This window comes from Rhinolophus sinicus, linkage group LG13 (genome assembly GCF_036562045.2).
Source record: "Rhinolophus sinicus isolate RSC01 linkage group LG13, ASM3656204v1, whole genome shotgun sequence".
NCBI lineage: Eukaryota > Metazoa > Chordata > Mammalia > Chiroptera > Rhinolophidae > Rhinolophus > Rhinolophus sinicus.
The window spans coordinates 1,713,131-1,735,979 of NC_133762.1; the positions used below are offsets into that span (position 1 = coordinate 1,713,131).

General features: G+C 49.7%; 2 long non-coding RNA genes, 16 other non-coding genes and 2 pseudogenes across 18 annotated transcripts in view; all 20 read right to left on the minus strand.

Annotated features, from left to right (window-relative positions):
* Positions 1–22,849, minus strand: part of LOC109459061 (uncharacterized) — a 160,489-nt gene that overhangs the window by 75,501 nt on the left and 62,139 nt on the right. Inside the window, exons 13-17 of the long non-coding RNA XR_012491308.1 lie at positions 6,824–6,956; positions 4,317–4,453; positions 3,646–3,778; positions 2,999–3,123; positions 786–908 (exon numbers count right to left, since the gene is read on the minus strand). This is a non-coding gene — a long non-coding RNA (uncharacterized LOC109459061). The remainder of the gene's footprint in view (positions 1–785; positions 909–2,998; positions 3,124–3,645; positions 3,779–4,316; positions 4,454–6,823; positions 6,957–22,849) is intronic.
* Positions 483–564, minus strand: LOC141568368 (small nucleolar RNA SNORD116; annotated as a pseudogene).
* On the minus strand, positions 2,687–2,774 carry LOC141568370 (small nucleolar RNA SNORD116; annotated as a pseudogene).
* LOC141568353 (small nucleolar RNA SNORD116) lies at positions 3,314–3,406 on the minus strand. Its single transcript, XR_012491502.1, has one exon. It is a non-coding gene; the product is annotated as a small nucleolar RNA SNORD116 (small nucleolar RNA).
* LOC141568364 (small nucleolar RNA SNORD116) lies at positions 3,989–4,080 on the minus strand. The gene has a single exon (XR_012491511.1). It is a non-coding gene; the product is annotated as a small nucleolar RNA SNORD116 (small nucleolar RNA).
* On the minus strand, positions 6,492–6,584 carry LOC141568354 (small nucleolar RNA SNORD116). Its single transcript, XR_012491503.1, has one exon. It is a non-coding gene; the product is annotated as a small nucleolar RNA SNORD116 (small nucleolar RNA).
* On the minus strand, positions 7,156–7,248 carry LOC141568362 (small nucleolar RNA SNORD116). Its single transcript, XR_012491509.1, has one exon. It is a non-coding gene; the product is annotated as a small nucleolar RNA SNORD116 (small nucleolar RNA).
* Positions 7,485–22,619, minus strand: LOC141568235 (uncharacterized). The gene is made up of 13 exons (XR_012491309.1): positions 22,418–22,619; positions 20,423–20,554; positions 17,911–18,042; positions 17,245–17,375; positions 16,581–16,710; positions 15,244–15,376; positions 14,576–14,705; positions 14,148–14,418; positions 13,903–14,034; positions 13,247–13,375; positions 10,676–10,795; positions 10,020–10,146; positions 7,485–7,618 (listed from the first exon to the last, which is right to left on the minus strand). It is a non-coding gene; the product is annotated as an uncharacterized LOC141568235 (long non-coding RNA).
* LOC141568355 (small nucleolar RNA SNORD116) lies at positions 9,694–9,786 on the minus strand. The gene has a single exon (XR_012491504.1). It is a non-coding gene; the product is annotated as a small nucleolar RNA SNORD116 (small nucleolar RNA).
* On the minus strand, positions 10,356–10,448 carry LOC141568350 (small nucleolar RNA SNORD116). The gene has a single exon (XR_012491499.1). It is a non-coding gene; the product is annotated as a small nucleolar RNA SNORD116 (small nucleolar RNA).
* Positions 12,913–13,005, minus strand: LOC141568366 (small nucleolar RNA SNORD116). Its single transcript, XR_012491513.1, has one exon. It is a non-coding gene; the product is annotated as a small nucleolar RNA SNORD116 (small nucleolar RNA).
* Positions 13,569–13,660, minus strand: LOC141568367 (small nucleolar RNA SNORD116). The gene has a single exon (XR_012491515.1). It is a non-coding gene; the product is annotated as a small nucleolar RNA SNORD116 (small nucleolar RNA).
* On the minus strand, positions 14,238–14,330 carry LOC141568365 (small nucleolar RNA SNORD116). Its single transcript, XR_012491512.1, has one exon. It is a non-coding gene; the product is annotated as a small nucleolar RNA SNORD116 (small nucleolar RNA).
* Positions 14,909–15,001, minus strand: LOC141568351 (small nucleolar RNA SNORD116). Its single transcript, XR_012491500.1, has one exon. It is a non-coding gene; the product is annotated as a small nucleolar RNA SNORD116 (small nucleolar RNA).
* LOC141568352 (small nucleolar RNA SNORD116) lies at positions 15,581–15,673 on the minus strand. Its single transcript, XR_012491501.1, has one exon. It is a non-coding gene; the product is annotated as a small nucleolar RNA SNORD116 (small nucleolar RNA).
* On the minus strand, positions 16,247–16,339 carry LOC141568356 (small nucleolar RNA SNORD116). Its single transcript, XR_012491505.1, has one exon. It is a non-coding gene; the product is annotated as a small nucleolar RNA SNORD116 (small nucleolar RNA).
* On the minus strand, positions 16,913–17,005 carry LOC141568357 (small nucleolar RNA SNORD116). The gene has a single exon (XR_012491506.1). It is a non-coding gene; the product is annotated as a small nucleolar RNA SNORD116 (small nucleolar RNA).
* On the minus strand, positions 17,579–17,672 carry LOC141568363 (small nucleolar RNA SNORD116). The gene has a single exon (XR_012491510.1). It is a non-coding gene; the product is annotated as a small nucleolar RNA SNORD116 (small nucleolar RNA).
* Positions 20,094–20,186, minus strand: LOC141568360 (small nucleolar RNA SNORD116). The gene has a single exon (XR_012491508.1). It is a non-coding gene; the product is annotated as a small nucleolar RNA SNORD116 (small nucleolar RNA).
* Positions 22,543–22,635, minus strand: LOC141568358 (small nucleolar RNA SNORD116). Its single transcript, XR_012491507.1, has one exon. It is a non-coding gene; the product is annotated as a small nucleolar RNA SNORD116 (small nucleolar RNA).

The window sequence follows — 22,849 nt, forward strand, 5'->3', positions numbered from 1 at the left end:
CAGTTTTTGTGATTTGGTCAGCAAGACAATTAAAATGTCCTTTAAGACATTTTGACAGGTAGAAACTACTTATCAACACCATGTTTCTTTTACTTAAGAGATATATCAGTAAACACTCATATCTTTTGCTTTGACCACTCATATCTTTTGCTTTGACCATCTAAATGACCTCAATAGACTTCTATTTTGAAGATACTGGCAACTGAAAAACGTGTGAGTGGCTCAAGGGTAGGCATGCCCATTTGTCACTGTTCTCTGCACTCATATGCTGGTTCCCCAGAGTCTGGTTACTATGAGTGTATGGAAACTGCCAGCCAAGTGCTCAAAGAGTTGCTGTGTCCTTCCTAGATTGGACGTTTATACTAGACTCTGTACAGCCCATTGGCCACAATGCGTGCCATCAGGAGAACATTCAATGATCCCTGTTGGTGTTAGGCAACACTGACCCCATCTCACATTTTTGCCTAGTGTGGTCCCAAGTGGGACCTCAGCTCACAGAAGTGATTCTGTCACTCATTTTGTTCAGATTCCAATGACATCTATTTTTGAAGTCATCATCGATCGAGGCACATTTGTGAAAGGAACCCTGATCCTGAGATATGTGGCAGACACTGAGCACTCAGGATTCCATCACCCCAGGACACACTACCCACATTAATCATGAAAACCAGTGATTAGAGTCAGTGATATGTCCCATGGTTGATAGCACAGCCAGAGTCTCACCGTCAAGGGAGTGTTACAATGTGCGAAGATGAGTGTCAGGATCTTCAGGACAAAATGCTTACTGGTGTTAGAATTCCTGCTGACTCCTGAGGATGAGACAGTAGAATTACTCCCAATACGTCTCTCTTGTCACATCTCATAAGGAAGGAATGATTTTTTTTAAATATGTCTTGGTTTACACCAACCTGGGGAAATAGAGTAAACATACAGAAACATGAGAAATATACCTGTCCATTTGTCAACCATGGAAAACACTGGATCATTCATCATGAACTTGCACATAAAATATAGTAATTTATTATCCCATGATCATTCCAATATTATTATTCAAAAAAACAGAAGTGCAAAATTCTTAGAAATAAATGAGACAGAAGCCTCAGGTGACTCACCACATTATCAATACCTCCCATTGCTTGGATTTATACAGGTTTTGTAAAACCGACTGCATTCTTGATTACTTAAAAAATAAAAATGAATAACCTCCTCAAAAAATTAAGAATAGAATTACAATATGACCCAGCAATCCATCTCCTAGCTATCTACCCAAAAAATCTGAAAACTTTTATCTCTAAAGATATATGTGCTCCGCAAATTGGTAACTACAATATTGTCATAGGGACATGAAAGACAGTTTGGGGAATATAATCAATAATGTTGTCAAGATTTTGGAGGGTGTCAGATGGGCACATGTCTTATTAGGGAGACCACTGCATGGACGGTGTAGATGCTTGACACTACCCTGTACAGCTGAAGCTGAATAATGTTGTACGTCAACTATAATTTAATATATATAATCACGGGATATGGAGTGCAACATGGGGAATAGAGTCAATGGAATTGTAATAGATATATACGATGTCAGAGGGGCAATAGATTGGGGGAGAAGGGTTATCACTTCGTCAGGGGTAAAATGTCTAACTAGTGCATTGTTTCGTACACCTGAAACTAATAAAAAAAAAAAAAAAGATATATGTGCTCCAATGTTCACTGCAGATTTATTTACAGTAGCCAAGACATGGAAACAGCCAAAGTATCCTTCAATAGATGATTGGATAAAGACGATGTAGTATATATACACTGTGGAATACTATTCTGCCATAAGAAAAGATGAAATACTGTCATTTGCGACAACATGGATGGATCTTGAGATTATTATGCTAAGCAAACTAAGTCAGACAGAAAAAGTTGAGAACCATATAATTTAATTGATATGTGTGATATAAAACTGAAAACAACAAAGGAACAAGACAAACAAATGAAGAAACAAAAACTCATAGACACAGACAATAGTTTAGTGGTAACCAGAGGGTAAGGGTTGAGGGGGGTGACAGAAGAGGTTAAAAAGGATCAAATATATGGTGATGGAAGGAGAACTGTCTCTGGGTGGTGAGCACACAATGTGATATATAGATGATGTATTACAGAATTGGACACCTGAAATCTATGTAACTTTACTAACCAATGTCATCCCAATAAACTTTAAAAAAAAGTAAAAATGATTCATGAAAAATAAACTTATAATTAATTGTAATGTTACCTCTGGAAATACATTTTCTGATCATTTCCAGGGAAGGAAATTTGTACAAGTGACAAAATCAACACTTCTAATGTGCAGTGGAAAAAATTTCAGACAATTTTAATATCATTTCCAACCTCCAAGGCATGGAAGTTAGGAAGCTGACAAAGAAAATTTTCCTCATTGAATGTTACTATTAAGAGGTTACAAGGCATTAACCACAGATATACACCAGACAACCTAATGACAACAAAATTATACTCATTACTTAAAACAGATGAATATGGAAAGTCATTTCTATAAACAATGGTGTCAAACATTCCCCTAAGGTCCCCCTTGGCATTACTCATTACAATTGTATCGCTCTTTAATTATATATGAAACTGGCTGAAAAACATTAGTCAGTGAAATCTACCTTGAAAACCAAAACTTGTAAATTTAACCACTTGACAATTTAAAAAGGTGGTGGCGGGGAAACCTTACACATTTAGTTCAGATTTTCAAGGAGAGCATATCTGGGAATCATCATCCATCCCAGCACATATTCAGACACTGGCTGTTGAAAGCTGCAGGCTCCAGTCAGGAACAGGCAATGAGCTCAGGCATGTCAGCACATTAGGTTATCCACAGCCCAGCCACAGGGCAGGCAGAAGCCAACACTGTCTGGTAATGGAGCTCAGCGTGACCTGAGGATGCCAAGAAGATACAGGTTATTGCACAGAGAAACACCTGCTGGTTTTGCAAAGAAGTGCTGCTTACCAACACAAGGGCTCCAGCAACATCCCACGGACACCACACCACGTGACTCAAGGGTACACTCACATTAGGGAGTTCCACAGATATTAGACAACATGCCTCCTGGAATTTGTTCACTGGAGCTCTACCTGAGAAGTACACAAAAAAAACACACGTGCACATTTGAGAAAGGTCCCCAAGTCCTCGGGTAAGAACTACCATGGCAACCTTTCCCTGGAGGAGGCCTTGCATCGGATTGTCACACTCTGTCCCAAGGAATAGGTGGTGCTGGCATGAGTGTGAAGAAGGGGAAGCTGCCCCTGGGGGAGTCAACGGGCTGGACCTCAGATTCGATGAGAACGACGGTGGGAGTTCTCACTCATTTTGTTCAGCTTTTCCAAGGAATGCATATGAGGGAGTCATCATCGATCCGAGCACGTGCTGGGATGTAGGGCTGTGGGCAGGGCCGGCTGGGCGGGTCGCTGGGTGACCCAGTGACCTCAGAGTCCTCTGTGGTCTGGAACATTACCATCCAAGCCACTAAGCAGCGGGAACAGTTGTTCTGCTCGAGGAGAACTCATGAGCCATTCAGGACACATACATGAGCCCCCTCTAGCAGCGCCATGGAAACTGGAAGCTGACGGGGGCACTCAGACCACAGGAAGCCTTACCTTCCTATGTGATCCCAAGCATGGTTCTCACACAGGACCACACTTCTTCTGGGACTCCTGGGAACTCCCGGTCATCCGAGGAGAGAAAGTCCTTCTGTTCTTGGCTGAGGAAGAACCTTGCAATGCACTTGACCTGAGAATGGGGGGGGGGGGGGAGAAACCAAATGCTTTTTAGAGAAATGTCCCCAAACCCACATAAAGCGAATCAACTCAAACTTTCCCATGGAAGAGGTTTTGCATCTGACTGTCACACACTCTGTCGCTGAGGACTGTGTGGAGCTGACATGAGTGTGACCAAGGAGAACCTGTCCCTCTCCCCACCTTCCCTGGGAGTCAACGTGCTGGACCTCAGATTCGATGAGAACGACGGTAGGAGTTCTCACTCATTTTGTTCAGCTTTTCCAAGGAATGCATATGAGGAGTCATCATCGATCCGAGCACGTGCTGGGACACAGGGCTGTGGGCAGGGCCGCCTGGGCGGGTCACGGGTGACCCAATAACCTCAGAGTCCTCAGAGGCCTGGAGCATCCACATCCAAGCCATTGAGCAAGAGGGACAGCAAGTCTACTCTTGGAGCAGAACCCTATGTGCTACTGGTGACAGTGACAGGCTGCCTCTAGCAGGTCAATTATCCTAAGGATGATGGCAGCTTGGGACAGAGGAATGCTTACCTTCCTGAGTCATCCACGGCCACAGTGCACACCCACGTCCACACTTCTCTCAGAAATCCCATGCCTCCCAGCTCCTCAAAGGAAAGGGGAAGGTCGCCTCTCTGTGGTCCCTGGTGAACCATGTACAGCCACTCCACCTGGTCAATGTGGACAAATCACAGACACATGTTAGAAACGTCCCCAGGTCCTCAGGTAGCAAGAGCCATGCCAACCTCCCCTGGGTCAGAATGCATGTCTTCCATGTCCCTCTACCCCTTACCAGTGACTACAGGCATGTGTGACGGCATGAGGGCAGGAGGTTGTGCAGGAATGTGCACGTGTGTCTGTGTGGGGCAGGAGGTCCTGAACGGGCAGGCCTTCAGCTCAAACCCTAACTTCATTCCCCGCCTCCCAGTGGCAGAACAGCACAGCCTCCAAACAGGATGTGAACGAGGACGCTAGAGGCTCTGAGACAGTCCATGACCATCATCTCTCACAGCTTCTCCTTCTGGACAAGCACACGGCCTAGGCGACGTAACCATCTCCCTGCCTGAGAATGTGACGTCCACCTGTGCATTCTGTCCCTGCAAGTTGTCACAGCTGAATTGCACATGTGATAGAAAATTTACAACCAACTGAACAATGAAATCCCCAACATAGAGGTTGGCTCCACTGGGACACTGGCTCCAGGGCAGCAGCAACCTGTCTGAATTGTCAGTTGCAAAACGAGTTCAGGCAAGGTGACTGCTCATGCTAAGTCATCTAAATGCCTTCACTAGGCACCAGAAAAACTGAAAGAAAATGGTGGATCACCCACCATGGTAAACCTAACACCCGACGGAAACTGGGCCCATTCCCATCCAGGATCCAGGCATTTCCAAGCAAATGACATTTAAGGCCCTGACCTCTGAGAAAATGTTCAGGCACTAGGCTTCCTCACCCAAGGTAACATCCTCAACAGGTTAGCATGGAGCCTCCACCAGGGAACCCAGAAAGCTATGCCCACTTGGATGGTGGTGGACATCAGAAAGAGACAGAAAGGACTTCCACTTTGTGTGAACAGATCCAATACTTCATCCACAAACACAAAAGGAAGAATGTCAAGAGAACACGTGACACACACAGGAAATGTGGAGGGTTTCCAAGGTAGATAGATACCTGTCCACGGAAGTTCCCCTGGGATCACAGCACTAAATGTCCCTGCCATGTCCAAACCCTTCCAGTAATAAATCCAAGCACCTCTGAGGAAAATGTGAGCTGCAAGAACCAGGAGAATAAAACTCTTGTATAGTAACACTTTGACCTTGGAAGCACTGAGCACAGACCTAAGGGTCAAGGAGAATGTTCACCTAAGAAATCTGAAGCAGTGCTCCTTAGCAGGTGGTCTTGGGAGCATGAACCTTTTCAACACACTAGGAAACAACTACAAAGTGCGACTACCTTGCACGTAGACTCCAAAGGAACAAACATCAGTTATCGAATGTCATTCTCACAGACCCTGAGGCCTTCCCTGAGAGGTACCTCCTGGCAACCCCACCAAGTACCAAACACATAGCCGTAACACAATGGCTCTACTGAAACAATACAAGGCAGTCCGTCCACTGGTTGCTCATGGAATCACATGACAACCTATCCCATCCTTCACCCTTCCCTTCTTGCCCTGGCAATGAGCCAGCTCAGCATCTTCATTTTGAGTTAGGTCCTTACTACAGTCAATGGTTGGCCACCTTGCAGGGGTCATATGGGAGGAGTTGAAACAGATGAGGTGCCAAATCAAGCACCACAGCAGTCACCCTCTGTCCCTGCCCCTTATCAACTGCAGTCACATTTCCTCAGAAAGACCAAAAGCAAGAATGGGTTCACCACGTGCCTGGCCTATGATTCTAATCAGAAACCATGTGAGGTTCTAATCATTGGCTCCCAGAATCAGATCTCTTGGGGTATGTCCGAATGAAAAACATGGCCCAGACATATCCATGTGTTCACAGGACCCACGACATAACCACAAACTGAGATTATGACATGCTAGTCGACCTAACAATAGGCCTGCCCATCCAGCCAGACACACCTAATGCATTAATAATACTGACAGTATCTGGGGTATCTCCAGTGCTGATGCCCTGGGTGGTGCTGGCATGAGTGTGACCAAGGGGAAGCTGTCCCTCACCCCTCCTTCCCTGGGGGAGTCAACGTGCTGGACCTCAGATTCGATGAGAACGACGGTGGGAGTTCTCACTCATTTTGTTCAGCTTTTCCAAGGAATGCATATGAGGGAGTCATCATCGATCCGAGCACGTGCTGGCACGCAGGGCTGTGAGCAGGGCCTGCTGGGCGGATCGCTGGGTGACCCAATGACCTCAGAGTTCTCAGAGGCCGGGAGGATCCACATCCAAGCCAGTGGGTGAGAAAACAGCCAGTCCACTTTTGGAGCAAAATCCTGCGTGCCACTGGGGACACGTGACAGGCTGCCTCTAGCAGGTCTATTATCCGAAATAAAATGGCAGAGCTTAGGACAGAGAAGTGCTTACCACTCTGATTGATGGGCATGGTTCACACACAGGGCAACACTCTCCTCAGGAATCTGGTGCACCTCTGGTCCTCCAAGGAAAGGACAAGAACGACTCTCTGTGATGCCTGGTGAGTCATGCATGGCCATTGAACCTGGGCAAAGTGGACAAATCACAGACACATGTCAGAAACATACCCATATCCTCAGGTAACAAGATCCATGCCACTGTTTCCTGGGGCAGCCTTGAACCTGTCACACACTTCCGTCCATGAGTAAGGCATGGTGCTAGCATGAGTGTGACAAAAGGTAAGCTGTCCCTTGCCCTTCCTTCCCTGGGGGAGTCAACGTGCTGGACCTCAGATTCGATGAGAACGACGGTAGGAGTTCTCACTCATTTTGTTCAGCTTTTCCAAGGAATGCATATGAGGGAGTCATCATCGATCTGAGCACATGCTGGGACGCAGGGCTGTGAGCAGGGCCGGCTGGGCGGGTCGCTGGGTGACCCAGTGACATCAGAGTCCTCAGGGGCTGGGAGGATCCACATCCAAGCCAGTGGACGAGAGAAAAGCCAGTACACTCTTGGGGCAGTATACCACGTGAGACTGGGGACAGTAACAGGCTGCCTCTAGCAGGTCATTGACCCTAAGGATGATGGCAGAGCTTGGCACAGAGGAATGCTTACCTTCCTGAGTGATCCATGGGCTTGGGCACTCCACGGTGACACTTTCCTCAGGTTTCCCCAGCACCTCTGCTCATCAAAGGAAGGGGAAGGTCGCCTCTCTGGCCCCTGGTGAGCCTTGAAGGGCCACTCCACCTGGACAAGGCGGACAAGTCACAGACACATGAAATGTGCCCTAGTCCTCAGGTAACACATTCCACGCCATCCTTTCCCAGGTCAGTTTTGCGTCTCCTCCATGTCCCTCTATCCCTTAGGTGTGACTGCAGGTGGGAGTGACAGCATGAGGGTAGGTGGGCATGCCGCTGTATGTCGTGTGCTGCTACACAGATGACTCGCCTTGGTCCAGGTCCCTACTGTGTCACCGTGCTTCCCACAAAGGACAACAGGGCCATCTTTCACTCAAGAGGCCTCTACAATAGTCTACAGACTCTTTCATTCACAGGTTCTCCTTTTGGACAATGACACCCATTCTACATACGCCCTCATCCTGACCATGGATGTCATGTCAACTTGGACACTGGTCACTTCAAGCTGTCACAGGTCCACTGACTTGATGACACTAGCAACCCCTGGAATAACACCTCCCCACCCACATATAGGTGGCACCAATGGCACACTGGCCACTTTATCTGTCTTAACCTCCAGTGGCCAAAGGAGTCCAGGCCAAAGGAATTCAAGAGTTAGAGCAAACCCTGTCGGACTGTCCTCAAGGCAAGCAGGTGAGCAGACAGGAATGGATCCTTGTCACCCCAATGACCCAGGGTAGAACCCGACAGAAATTAGGACACACGCCTCTCCCCGGTTCGGGCATATCCTAACCCTGGAAGGTTCTAGGCCTCGACATCTGTGGAAACATTCTACACTCAGCCACCTTGACCTAAGAAGCATTGTCATTCTTGTAGGGAAAGGCCCTGGGAAAGTAGGCCCTGTCACTGCTCCCATGGAAGGTGCAGGGAGCGTCAGAAAGCACAGCCATCAAAGATTTGATTTTACACGAGTCCCCATGTTAGGATAAAAACTGGCATGCCCTTGGCAGTAACACCACAAATGACTTCACAAAGGTCAAACATTCCATTCACCAAGCAAGAGCAATACGAGAAATAAAACTCATCTACCACATAATAAAACATAGTTCTTTGCCAGAAAACTCATCAGTACCAGGTGTACATCTGAAAACTCACCCCTCCTGGGCTCTACCCTACCCACACGTTTCCATGGATCAATTGGAAGCATCAGGAGAAGCTGTTGACACCTGTGCCAGGATAATCAGAACTTCTGGAACAAGTATTACACATTTACCTTAAAATCACCGGCCTTCACACAGCAAAGGGTCAAAGAGAATGTTCCCTGAACAAGGTGAACCCGGGTTGGACAGCAGGCCGGCTGTCGTGGGCCATTGGTTCTACTCAAGGTGCTAAATACAGAATCACTGAACGCTACTACTCTGAAATGGAGATGCTGCCAAGAAACGACATTTATCCTCCCCAGCGCCACACATCAGGCCCACAGCTTCCCTGGTGGGCACCCACGGGCAGCCCCATCAGGGCCATGGAAATGCCCAGGTGCCGCTTGACCACCAGGACGTCCCTTGGAAGCCCATGGAATCACATTCTGACCTGTCCTCTCAGGAACCTTCTCTTCCTATCCAGGCCATTGGCCACCACACTGTCAGCCATTCATCACGTGGGACTTCACGCAGTCCTGTAGGGCGGCCATGTGTGTGCACTGGGCAACTGTGATACAGATGGAGCTTCCATCCGCAGCACCGTGGCCTAGTCATCTGCCCTGGGCTGTGAACACCTCGGGGAACAAATAGCTCTCTAATCAAGAGGCAAAACCAATGTCATTCCCTCAGGGGCCTGGGCTCTAATAGAAGACATGGAAGCTTTGCATTCAGTACAGGAGGACAGACCATCAGGGGCTACAGCAGGAGAGGGAACCTGGCCAACACAGATCCTTGCCAGGAGCTGCCTGGGCCCAGGCACCGCCACACTCTCCGAGTCCCAGGACTAAAAGGTTAGCGGCCATCAGATCAGGGACGACCGGCCATGCCAAGCAGATCCTAAGATTCATAGACACAGAAGGACAGCTGGGAAGGGACCACCAACTGACAGAAGACTGTGAATGCTGACATGTTCGTGGTGCTTGCAAGTGTGTAACCAAGGGGAATCTGTCCCTCATCTTATTGTCCCTGGGCCAGTAAACGTGCTGGACCTCAGATTCGATGAGAACGACGGTGGGAGTTCTCACTCATTTTGTTCAGCTTTTCCAAGGAATGCATATGAGGGAGTCATCATCGATCCGAGCACGTGCTGGGATGTAGGGCTGTGGGCAGGGCCGGCTGGGTGGGTCGCTGGGTGACCCAATGACCTCAGAGTCCTCAGAGGCTGGGAGGATCCACATCCAAGCCATTGAGCCGAGGAAATGTTATCAGGTCTTGGAAGGGAACCCATGCAGAACACCCAAACGAGCCCCCTCTAACAGCGAAAAGAAAACGAGACGTCGATGGCGGCACTCAGACCACAGGAAGCCTTACCTTCCTGAGTGATCCCAGGCTCGGTGCTCACTCAGGGCCACACTTCCTCTGGGACTCCCAGGAACTTCCAGTCATCCAGGGGTGGAAAGGTCTTCTGTTCTTGGCCGACAAAGTGCCTTGCAATATACTTGACATGAGAAAGGGGGAAAAATCACATGCATGTTTGAGAATCATATCCAGGTCCTCACAATGAGAATCAAGTCAACCTTTCCCATGGAGGAATCCTTACATCTGATTGTCCCACACTCTGTCCCTGAAAAATGGGTGGAGCTGACATGTGTGTGACCCAAGGGAAGCTTTCCTCTCCTCCGCCTTCTTTGGGGGAGTCAACGTGCTGGACCTCAGATTCGATGAGAACGACGGTAGGAGTTCTCACTCATTTTGTTCAGCTTTTCCAAGGAATGCATATGAGGGAGTCATCATCGATCCGAACACGTGCTGGGATGCAGAGCTATGAGCAGGTCTGGCTGGGCGGGTCACTGGGTGACCCAATGACCTCAGAGTCCTCAGCGGCTGGGGAATTCACACCTAAGCCACTGAGCAAGTGGTCTTGGAGTAGAACCCACGAGCCAATCAGGACATCCAAACGAGCCACCTCTACCAGCTCCATGGAAACCAGAAGCTGATGGCTGCTCTCAGACTGCAGGAAGCCTTACCTTCCTATGTGATGCCACTCAGGGACACACTTCTTCTGGGACTCCTGGGAACTGACGGTCACCCAAGGAGAGAAATTCCTTCTGTTCTTGGTTGACAAAGAAGCTTTCAATGCACTGGACCTGAGAAGTGGGAACAAATCACATGCTTTTTGGAGAAACATACCCTGGTCCTCAGGTAACAAGATCAAACTTTCCAGTGATGTAAGCCTTGCATCTAATTGTCCATCAGGTATGAATGCAGGTGGGTGTGATACCACGTGTGTCACTGGGTGTGCAGATATGTATGCATGTGTTCAGAGGCAGTGCCTCCTCAACTGATACAGCTAACCCTATGCCCAAATCCCATTCCACATATCCCTGCCTCCCATCAAAGGAAGACCCGTTTCTTCAACGAACCGAGAAAATGGAAACCTCAACCCCACGGAGCTGCTAAAATAGGCCAAGGACTCCTATTTTCAGAGCCATGCCTTCTGCACAAAAACAGCACACCAAGTCCACGTACAGTCTCTTAATGACCATGGATGTCAAGTCAACCTGGACATGTTGTCCCTGCAAACTGTCACAAGTGCACTGCAGTTAATGGAAACACAGCAAGCACTTACAGGACAAAACCACACACATTATGGGTGGCGCCATTAGCACAGTGGCTACACGGAGCCCGTTAAAGTCTCCAGGGGCAAAGCGACTACAGACCAGGCTCCACTTTGTGCAAACTTAGACAAATGCCCTGGGAGGGATGAAAGGAAATGAGAGAGGTACGCGAGGTCTTCACCCACCATGACTCAGAAAGAAACCCAATAGAAACCAGGCCACATTCACATCCAGAGACCTGACATGTTCCCAACCTGTGGAATTCAGGGCTCTGACATGTGACAAAACGTTCAAATACTCAGGGTACCTTGTTGAATGTAGCATCCTGGTGCCAGGAAACCAAGTTCCCAAAAAGTAGCCTTAAAAGCTCTGACCACCTGGGGACACATGGGCATCAAGTAGAACAGCCATAAAGATTTCAACATTAATTATGGCAACGCGATTCGTTTCAATGATGACCATGCCCTCAACACAGGAAAATGAACCACATCCTTGCGCAGGTCCAGTCCTGCTTCCACAAAGACAGCAGCAAGACGAATAATATGATACAGGACACATCTTCTGCACAAGGGCCTATTGACATTTTCCAAGGTAAAAATCTGTCCCTGGTGTGCACTGGGCATCTCGTGCTGTCTCTGCCACACCCACAAACTACTTTTCACTGGTAATTCTCAACCCCACTGATGGAAATAGCAGATACCTGTGTGTGTTACCTCCTGGGTAACAACACATTGATGTGGGGAGCCCCAACCATCAGGTGAAGGAAATGCTGGCCAAACCATTCAAATCAGGGATGGTTAGGTGGCGGATGAGGCCCAGTGGACCTCTTCGAAGGTACTAGAAAAAGCAACAGTGAGAGTAATGACTCAGGATTGAATGTGTAAAGTGAACAAAGCTCAGAAACCGCAGTGTAATACTCAGGAATGTGGAGGCCTTCTCTGGTGGGCAACCAACCATACGCCCTGTCAAGGACCTGGGAGATCCCTGAATACGAGATGATGATGTCATTAGGAACACAACTGGACAATACATCCCATGGAAGCCATGAAAACACACCACCACCTGTCCCCCATGACCTTCCCTTCCTGTCCAGACATCAGCCACCACACATCTTGATGTCAGAGTGACCTCCAGGGCAGTGTGTGTTGCCCACCTGGCATGTGGATTGCGTGTCACTGACATAGAGGTGCTGCCAACACACTACCACAGCCTAATCATCCCACTGTCCCTGCCCCCAATCCACAATGGGCTCCAAATACATCAGAGAGTCAAAGGCACAGATTATTACCACCTCCTCAGGCCTCGGGCACCAATCAACCCACAGAAGCTTCTCCCCATCTCCACACACGGAGTCCAAGAGCTATATCTGAAGCAAACACCTGGTCAGGACCTCTCCATGCCATGGTCCCAGTGGGCCTGTGCCAAGGGCTCTCTCTACAACTCTTAGGACTGGTACGGGTGCTAGACGACAAGACAAGAAGACTGGCCATTCACCAAACACCATCGATCACAGACACACGCTAATGCAATAAAATGCTGCAGTAAGTCAGGGGGCTCTCCAGTGGGGACACCCTGGGAGGTGCTGGCACGAGTGATGAAGGGGAAGCTGCCCCTCACTCCTCCTTCCCTGGAGGAGTCAATTAGCTGGACCTCAGATTTAATGAGAACGACAGTAGGAGTTCTCACTCATTTTGTTCAGCTTTTCCAAGGAATGCATAGGAGAGAGTCATCATCGATCTGAGCACATGCTGGGATGCAGGGCTGTGAGCAGGGCCGGCTGGGCAGGTTGCTGGGTGACCCAATGACCTTTGAGTCCTCAGGGGCTGGGAGGATCCACATCCAAGCCACTGAGTGAGAGGGACAGTTATCAGGTCTTGGATTAGAACTCATGAGCCATTCAAGACACCCAAACAAGCCACCTCTATCTGCTCAATGGAACAGGAAAGGCGGTGGCTGCACTCAGACCACAGGAAGCCTTACTTTCCTATATGATCCCAGATCGGTGCACACTCAGGGCCACATTTCTGGGACTTCTGGGAATTTCCAGTCATCCAAGGACAAAAAGAGCCTCTGCTCTTAACCAGAGAGGAAGCTTGCAATGCACTTGACCTGAGAAGTAGGGAGAAAACACATGCTCGTTAGAGAAATATCCCCAGGTCCTCAGGTAACAAGATCATGTGAAACTTTTCTGTGGCAGATGCCCTGCAAAATATTGTTAACACTCTTCTTTCCCTGAAGAATGTGCAATGCCAGCATGAGTGTGACCAACAGGAAGCTCCTTCCCTGGGGCGGTCAACGTGCTGGACCTCAGATTCGATGAGAACGACGGTAGGAGTTCTCACTCATTTTGTTCAGCTTTTCCAAGGAATGCATATGAGGAGTCATCATTGATCTGAGCACGTGTTGGGATGCAGGGCTGTGAGCAGGGCCGGCTGGGCGGGTCGCTGGGTGACCCAATGACCTCAGAGTCCTTAGGGGCCGGGAGGATCCACATCCAACCCACTGAGTGAGAGGAATAGGCATTTTGCTCTTAGATAGGAACCCGTGTGCCATTCAGGACACCCAGACGAGCCCCCTCTATCAGCTCCATGGAAACCAGAACCCGATGCAGGCACTCAGACCACAGGAAGCCTTACCTTCATACCTGACCTCCGGCGCGGTGCTCACTCAGGGTCACACTTCTTCTGGGACCCGGGGAACTGACTGTCATTCAAGTAAGGAAAGGTCTTCGACTCTTGGCTGACGAAGAACATTAAATTACACTTGATCTGAGAAGGGGAGAGAAATCACAGGATTGTTGGAGAAATGTCCCCAGGTACTCATAACAAGAAACAAGTCAACCTTTCTCACACAGTAAATTTTGCATCTGAATGTCACACACCTCTATTGCTGAGGATGGGTGGCACAGGCATGAGTGTGACCAAAGGAAGTTGTCCCTCACCCCCTTCTTCCCTGGGGGAGTCAACATGCTGGACCTCAGATTCGATGAGAATAATGGTGGGAGTTCTCACTCATTTTGTTCAGCTTTTCCAAGGAATGCATAGGAGAGAGTCATCATCGATCCGAGCACGTGCTGGGACGCAGGGCTGTCTGTCAGCAGGGCCAGCCGAGCAGGTCGCTGGGTGACCCAATGACCTCAGAGTCGTCAGAGGCTGGGAAGATCCACATCCAAGCCACTGAGCAAGAGGGACAGATATCAGATCTTGGATTAGAACTCATGAGCCATTCAAGAAACCCAAACAAGCCACCTCTATCTAGTCCTTGGAACAGGGAAGATAATGGCAGCACTCAAACCACAGGAACCCTTACCTTCCTATGTGATCCCAGACCTGGTGCTCACTCAGGGACACACTTCTGGGACATCTGGGAACTTCCGGTCATCCAAGGACAGAAAATGGCCTCTGCCCTTCGCTAGAGAAGAGCCTGCAATGCACTTGACCTGAGAAGTGGAGAGAAAGCACATGCTCATTAAAGAAATATCCCTAGGTCCTCAGTTAACAAGATCATATCGAACCTTCAACTGCCATAAGCCTTGGAAATACTCTAACACACTTCTTTCCCTAAAAAATGGGTAATACCAGGAGGAGTGAGACCAAGGGGAAGCCGTCCCTCTCCCCTCCTTCCCTGAACAGTAAATGTGCTGGACCTCAGATTCGATGAGAACGACGGTAGGAGTTCTCACTCATTTTGTTCAGCTTTTCCAAGGAATGCATATGAGGGAGTCATCATCGATCCGAGCACGTGCTGGGACGCAGGGCTGTGAGCAGGGTCAGCTGAGTGGGTCACGGGGTGACTCAATGACCTCAGAATCCTCAGAGGCCGGGAGGATCCACATCCAAGCCACTGAACAAGAGGGACAGTCATTCTGCTCGCGAAAGGGAACCCACGCAGCATTGAAGACAAGCAAATGAGCCCCCTCTATCAGCTCCATGGAATCCAGGAGCTCATGGCACCTCATGGAGCCAAGGAAACCTTACCTTTCTAAGTGACCCCAGGAACTGTGCTCATTCAGGGACACACTTCTTCTGGGACTCCAGGGAACTTCCAGTCATCCAAGGAGGGAAAGATCTTCTGCTCTTGGCCGACGAAGAAGCTAGAAATGCACTTGACCTGAGAAGTGGAGAGAAATTACATGTTCATTAGAGAAATACCCCCAGGTCCTCAGGTAACAAGATCATGTCAAACGTTTCAGTGGCAAAGTCCTTGCAAAAACTGTAACACCCTTCTTTCCCTGAAAAATGAGTAATGCTGGCATGAGTGTGACCAAGGGGAAGCTGTCCCTCACCCCTCCTTCCCTCGGGAAGTCAACGTGCTGGACCTCAGATTCGATGAGAACGACGGTAGGAGTTCTCACTCATTTTGTTCAGCTTTTCCAAGGAATGCATATGAGGGAGTCATCATCGATCCGAGCACGTGCTGGGACGCAGGGCTGTGAGCAGGGCCGGCTGGGCGGGTCGCTGGGTGACCCAATGACCTCAGAGTCCTCAGAGGCTGGGAGGATCCACATCCAACCCACTGAGTGAGAGGAATAGGCATTTTGCTCTTAGATAGGAACCCGTGTGCCATTCAGGACACCCAGATGGGCCCCCTCTATCAGCTCCATGGAACCAGAACCCGATGCAGGCACTCAGACCACAGGAAGCCTTACCTTCATACCTGACCCCGGCGCGGTGCTCACTCAGGGCCATACTCCTTCTGGGTCCCCAGGAACTGACGGTCATTCAAGTAAGGAAAGGTCTTCAACTCCTGGCTGACGAAGAAGGTTGAAATGCATTTACCTAAGAAGTGGGGAAAAAACCACAGGCTTGTTGGAGAAACATCCCCATGTCCTCATAAAAAGAAATAAGGCAACCTTCCCCATATAGTAAGCTTTGCTTCTGAATGTCACACACTTCTATTGCTGAGGATGGGTGGTACAGCGTGAGTGTGACCAAAGGAAGTTATCTCTCTACCCTCCTTCCCTGCGAAAGTAAACGTGCTGGACCTCAGATTCGATGAGAACGACGGTGGGAGTTCTCACTCATTTTGTTCAGCTTTTCCAAGGAATGCATATGAGGGAGTCATCATCGATCCGAGCACGTGCTGGGACGCAGGGCTGTGAGCAGGGCCGGCTGGGCGGGTCGCTGGGTGACCCAATGACCTCAGAGTCCTCAGAGGCTGGGAGGATCCACATCCAACCCACTGAGTGAGAGGAATAGGCATTTTGCTCTTAGATAGGAACCCGTGTGCCATTCAGGACACCCAGATGGGCCCCCTCTATCAGCTCCATGGAACCAGAACCCGATGCAGGCACTCAGACCACAGGAAGCCTTACCTTCATACCTGACCCCGGCGCGGTGCTCACTCAGGGCCATACTTCTTCTGGGTCCCCAGGAACTGACGGTCATTCAAGTAAGGAAAGGTCTTCAACTCCTGGCTGACGAAGAAGGTTGAAATGCATTTACCTAAGAAGTGGGGAAAAAACCACAGGCTTGTTGGAGAAACATCCCCATGTCCTCATAAAAAGAAATAAGGCAACCTTCCCCATATAGTAAGCTTTGCTTCTGAATGTCACACACTTCTATTGCTGAGGATGGGTGGTACAGCGTGAGTGTGACCAAAGGAAGTTATCTCTCTACCCTCCTTCCCTGCGAAAGTAAACGTGCTGGACCTCAGATTCGATGAGAACGACGGTGGGAGTTCTCACTCATTTTGTTCAGCTTTTCCAAGGAATGCATATGAGGGAGTCATCATCGATCCGAGCACGTGCTGGGACGCAGGGCTGTGAGCAGGGCCAGCTGGGCGGGTCGCTGGGTGACCCAATGACCTCAGAGTCCTCAGGAGCTGGGAGGATCCACATCCAACCCACTGAGTGAGAGGGACAATTATCAGGTCGTGCATTAGAACTCATGAGCCATTCAAGACAGCCTAACGAGCCAGCTCTATCACCTCCATGGAACAGGGAAGACGATGGCTGCACTCAGACCACATAGACTTACCTTCCTATGTGATCCCAGACCTGGTGCTCACTCAGGGACACATTTCTGGGACTTTTGGGAACTTCCGGTCATCCAAGGACAAGAAAGGGCCTCTGCTCTGGACCAGAGAGGAAGCTTGCAATGCACTTGACCTGCGAAATGGAAAAGAAAGCACATACTAGTTAGAGAAATATCCCCAAGTCCTCAGTTAAGAAGATTACGTAAAATCTTCCAGTGACAGAAGCCTTGCAAAATATTGTAACACTTCTTTCCCTGAAGAATGTGCAAATCCAGCATGAGTGTGACCAAGGGGAAGCTGTCCCTCTCCCCTCCTTCCCTGAACAGTCAACGTGCTGGACCTCAAGATTCGATGAGAATGACGGTAGGAGTTCTCACTCATTTTGTTCAGCTTTTCCAAGGAATGCATATGAGGGAGTCATCATCGATCCGAGCACGTGCTGGGACGCAGGGCTGTGAGCAGGGCCGGCTGGGCGGGTCGCTGGGTGACCCAATGACCTCAGAGTCCTCAGGGGCTGGGAGGATCCACATCCAAGGCAGTGGACGAGAGAAAAGCCAGTACACTCTTGGGGCAGAATACCACGTGAGACTGGGGACAGTGACAGGCTGCCTCTAGCAGGTCATTGACCCTAAGGATGATGGCAGAGCTTGGCACAGAGGAATGCTTACCTTCCTGAGTGATCCATGGGCTTGGGCACTCCACGGTGACACTTTCCTCAGGTTTCCCCAGCACCTCTGCTCATCAAAGGAAGGGGAAGGTCGCCTCTCTGGCCCCTGGTGAGCCTTGAAGGGCCACTCCACCTGGACAAGGCGGACAAGTCACAGACACATGAAATGTGCCCTAGTCCTCAGGTAACACATTCCATGCCATCCTTTCCCAGGTCAGTTTTGCATCTCCTCCATGTCCCCCTATCCCTTAGGCGTGACTGCAGGCAGGAGTGACAGCATGAGGGTAGGTGGGCATGCCGCTGTATGTCGTGTGTGCCAACACAGAGGACTCGCATTGGTCCAGGTCCCTAATCTCTCACCGTACTTCCCACAAAGGACAACAGGACCATCTTTTACTCAAGAGACCTCTACAATAATCTACAGATTCCTTCTTTCACAGGTTCTCCTTCTGAAAAATCACACCCATTCTACATACACCCTCATCCTGGATGTCATGTCAACTTGGACACTGGTCCCTTCAAGCTGTCAAAGGTCCACCGACTTGATGACACTAGCTACCCCTGGAACAACAACACCTCCACCCACATATAGGTGGCACCAATGGCACACTGGCCACTTTATCTGTCTTAACCTCCCGTGGCCAAAGGAGTCCAGGACAAAGGAATTCAAGAGTTAGAGCTAACCTTGTCTGACTGTCTAGCAGGTGAGCAGACAGGAATGGATCCTTGTCACCCCAATGACCCAGGGTAGAACCCGACAGAAATTAGGACACACGCCTCTCCCCGGTTCGGGCATATCCTAACCCTGGAAGGATCTAGGGCTCGACACCCGTGGAAACATTCTAACACTCAGCCACCTTGACCTAAGAAGCATCGTCATTCCTGTAGGGCAAAGCCCTGGGAAAGTAGCCCAATCGCTGCTCCCATGGAAGGTGCAGGGAGCGTCAGAAAGCATAGCCATCAAAGATTTGATTTTACACTAAGGATAAAAACTGACATGCCCTTGGCAGGTAACACCATAAATGACATCACAAAGCTCAAACATTCCTTTCACCAATCAAGAACAAGACTACAAATAAAACTCATCTACTACATAATAAGACATGGTCCTTTGCCAAGAAACTCATCAGTCCCAGGTGTGCAGCTGAAACTCCAGCGCTCCCGGGCTCTACCCTACCCACAGGTTTCCATGGATCAATCAGAAGCATCAGGAGAACCTGTAGAACATGTGTGCCAGGAACTTTGGTACTTTTGGGACAAAGTTGTTGACCTCAAAATGACTGGCCTTAGCACAGCAAAAGTGTCAAAGAGAATGTTCCCTGAAGGAAGGTGAACCAGGGTTGGACAGCAGGCCGGCTGTCATGGGCCATTGGTTCTACTCAAGGTGCTAAATACAGAATCACTGAGCGCCACTACTCTGAAATGGAGACGCCGCCAAGAAACGACATTTATCCTCCACAGTGCCACACACCAGGCCCACAGCTTCCCTGGTGGGCACCCACGGGCAGCCCCATCAGGGCCATGGAAATGCCCAGGTGCTGCTGACCACCAGGACATCCCTTGGAAGCCCATGGAATCACATTCTGACCTGTCCTCTCAGGAACCTTCCCTTCCTGTCCAGGCCATTGGCCACTACATTGTCAGCCATTCATCACGTGGGACCTCGCGCAGTCCTATAGGGCGGCCATGTGTGCGGACTGGGCAACTGTGATACAGATGGAGCTTCCATCGACAGCACTGTGGCCTAGTCATCTGCCTTGCTCTGTGAACACCTCGGGGAACAAATTCCTCTCTAATCAAGAGGCAAGATCCATTGTCGATCCCTGAAGGGCCTGGACTCTAATAGAAGACATGGAAGCTTTTCATTCGGTACAGGAGCACAGACCATCAGGGGTTACAGCAGGAGAGGGAACCCGGCCAACACAGATCCTTGCCGGGAGCTGCCTGGGCCCAGGCACCGCCACACTTGTCCGAGCCCCAGGACTAAAAGTTAGCAGCCATCAGACCAGGAACGAGCGGCCATGCCAAGCAGATCCTAAGATTCATAGACACAGAAGGACAGCTGGGAAGGGACCACCACCTGACAGAAAGGGGTGAACTGCTGACATGTTTGTGGTGCTTGCAAGTGTGTAACCAAGGGGAATCTGTCCCTCATCTTATTGTCCCTGGGCCAGTAAACGTGCTGGACCTCAGATTCGATGAGAACAACGGTAGGAGTTCTCACTCATTTTGTTCAGCTTTTCCAAGGAATGCATATGAGGGAGTCATCATCGATCCGAGCACGTGCTGGGATGCAGGGCTGTGGGCAGGGCCAGCTGGGCGGGTCGCTGGGTGACCCAATGACCTCAGAGTCCTCAGAGGCTGGGAGGATCCACATCCAACCCACTGAGTGAGAGGAACAGTCATTCCTTTCTTGGGGAAAACACTGTGCAAATGGGGACAGGGACAGGCTGTTTCTAGCAGTTCTATGATCCGAAATAATATGACAGAGCTTAGTACAGAGGAGTGCTTACCTTCCTGAGTCATCCACGGGAATGGTACACATCAGGGTGAATTCTCTCAGGACTCCGATGCCCCTAAACTCATCTAGGAAATGGTTAGGTCCCCGGTCTTGGCACCTTGTGAGCTGTGCACGGCCACTCCACCTGGGCAATGTAAACAAGTCACAGACACACGTCAGAAATGTCCCCAGATCCTCAGGTAAGAAGATCCATGGCACCCTTTCCTGGGTCAGCCTTCTATCTCCTCGATGTCCTTTAGGAGTGACTACAGGTGTATGTGATGGCATGAGGGCAGGAGGTTGTGCAGGAATGTGCATGTGTGTCTGTGTGAGGCGGCAGGTCCTGAATGGGCAGGCCTTCAGCTCAAACCCTAACTTCATTCCCCGCCTCCCAGTGGCGGAAGAGCACAGCCTCCAAACAGGATGTGAACGAGGACGCTAGAGGCTCTGAGACAGTCCATGACCGTCATCTCTCACAGCTTCTCCTTCTGGACAAGCACATGGCCCAGGCGACGTAACCATCTTCCTGCCTGAGAATGTGACGTCCACCTGTGCACTCTGTCCCTGCAAGTTGTCGCAGCTGAATTGCACACGTGATGGAAAATTTGCAACCAACTGAACAATGAAATCCCCAACATAAAGGTTGGCTCCAGTGAGACACTGGCTCCAGGGCAGCGAAGTCCATCTTAATCCTCAATTGCCAAATGAGTCAGGGCAGGTGACTGCTTATGCTAACTAGGTAAACTGAGAGAAAATGGTGGATCACCTGCTAGGATAAAGGTAACACTCGATGGAATATGGGGCCCAATCCCATCCAGGAACCAGGCCTTTCCAAATCAATGACATTCAAGGCCCTGACCTCTAAGAAAATGTTCAGGCACGTGGTTTCCTCACCCAAAGTAGAATCCTCATTCAGGTTGGCATGGAGTCTCCACCAGAGAGCCAATTGGATTGTGGTGGACATCAGAAAGAGACAGAAAGGACTTCCACTTTGTGTGAACAGATCCAATACTTCATCCACAAACACAAAAGGAAGAATGTCAAGAGAACACGTGACACACACAGGAAATGTGGAGGGTTTCCAAGGTAGATAGATACCTGTCCATGGAAGTTCCCCTGGGATCACAGCACTAAATGTCCCTGCCATGTCCAAACCCTTCCAGTAATAAATCCAAGCACCTCTGAGGAAAATGTGAGCTGCAAGAACCAGGAGACTAAAACTCTCGTATAGTAACACTTTGACCTTGGAAGCACTGAGCACAGACCTAAGGGTCAAGGAGAATGTTCACCTAAGAAATCTGAAGCAGTGCTCCTTAGCAGGTGGTCTTGGGAGCATGAACCTTTTCAACACACTAGGAAACAACTACAAAGTGCGACTACCTTGCACGTAGACTCCAAAGGAACAAACATCAGTTATCGAATGTCATTCTCACAGACCCTGAGGCCTTCCCTGAGAGGTACCTCCTGGCAACCCCACCAAGTACCAAACACATAGCCGTAACACAATGGCTCTACTGAAACAATACAAGGCAGTCCGTCCACTGGTTGCTCATGGAATCACATGACAACCTATCCCATCCTTCACCCTTCCCTTCTTGCCCTGGCAATGAGCCAGCTCAGCATCTTCATTTTGAGTTAGGTCCTTACTACAGTCAATGGTTGGCCACCTTGCAGGGGTCATATGGGAGGAGTTGAAACAGATGAGGTGCCAAATCAAGCACCACAGCAGTCACCCTCTGTCCCTGCCCCTTATCAACTGCAGTCACATTTCCTCAGAAAGACCAAAAGCAAGAATGGGTTCACCACGTGCCTGGCCTATGATTCTAATCAGAAACCATGTGAGGGTCTAACCATTGGCTCCCAGAATCAGATCTCTTGGGGTATGTCCGAATGAAAAACATGGCCCAGACATATCCATGTGTTCACAGGACCCACGACATAACCATAAACTGAGATTGTTACGTGCTAGTCGACCTCACAATAGGCCTGGCCACTCTGCCAGACACACCTGATGCAATAATACTGACAGTAGCAGGGGGCTCTCCAGTGCTGATGCCCTGGGTGGTGCTGGCATGAGTGTGACCAAGGGGAAGCTGTCCCTCACCCCTCCTTCCCTGGGGGAGTCAACGTGCTGGACCTCAGATTCGATGAGAACGACGGTGGGAGTTCTCACTCATTTTGTTCAGCTTTTCCAAGGAATGCATATGAGGGAGTCATCATCGATCCGAACACGTGCTGGGACGTACGACAAGTAAGCTGGGACAGCTGGGAGGGTCACTGGGTGACCCAATGACCTCAGAGTCCTCAGCATGCGGAATGTTCCACATCCATGCCATTGGGTGAGACAGAAAGTCATTTTGCTCTTGGAAAGGAACCCATGAGCCATTCAGGACACCCAGATGAGCCCCCTCTAGCAGCTCCACAGAATCCAGGAGTCAAT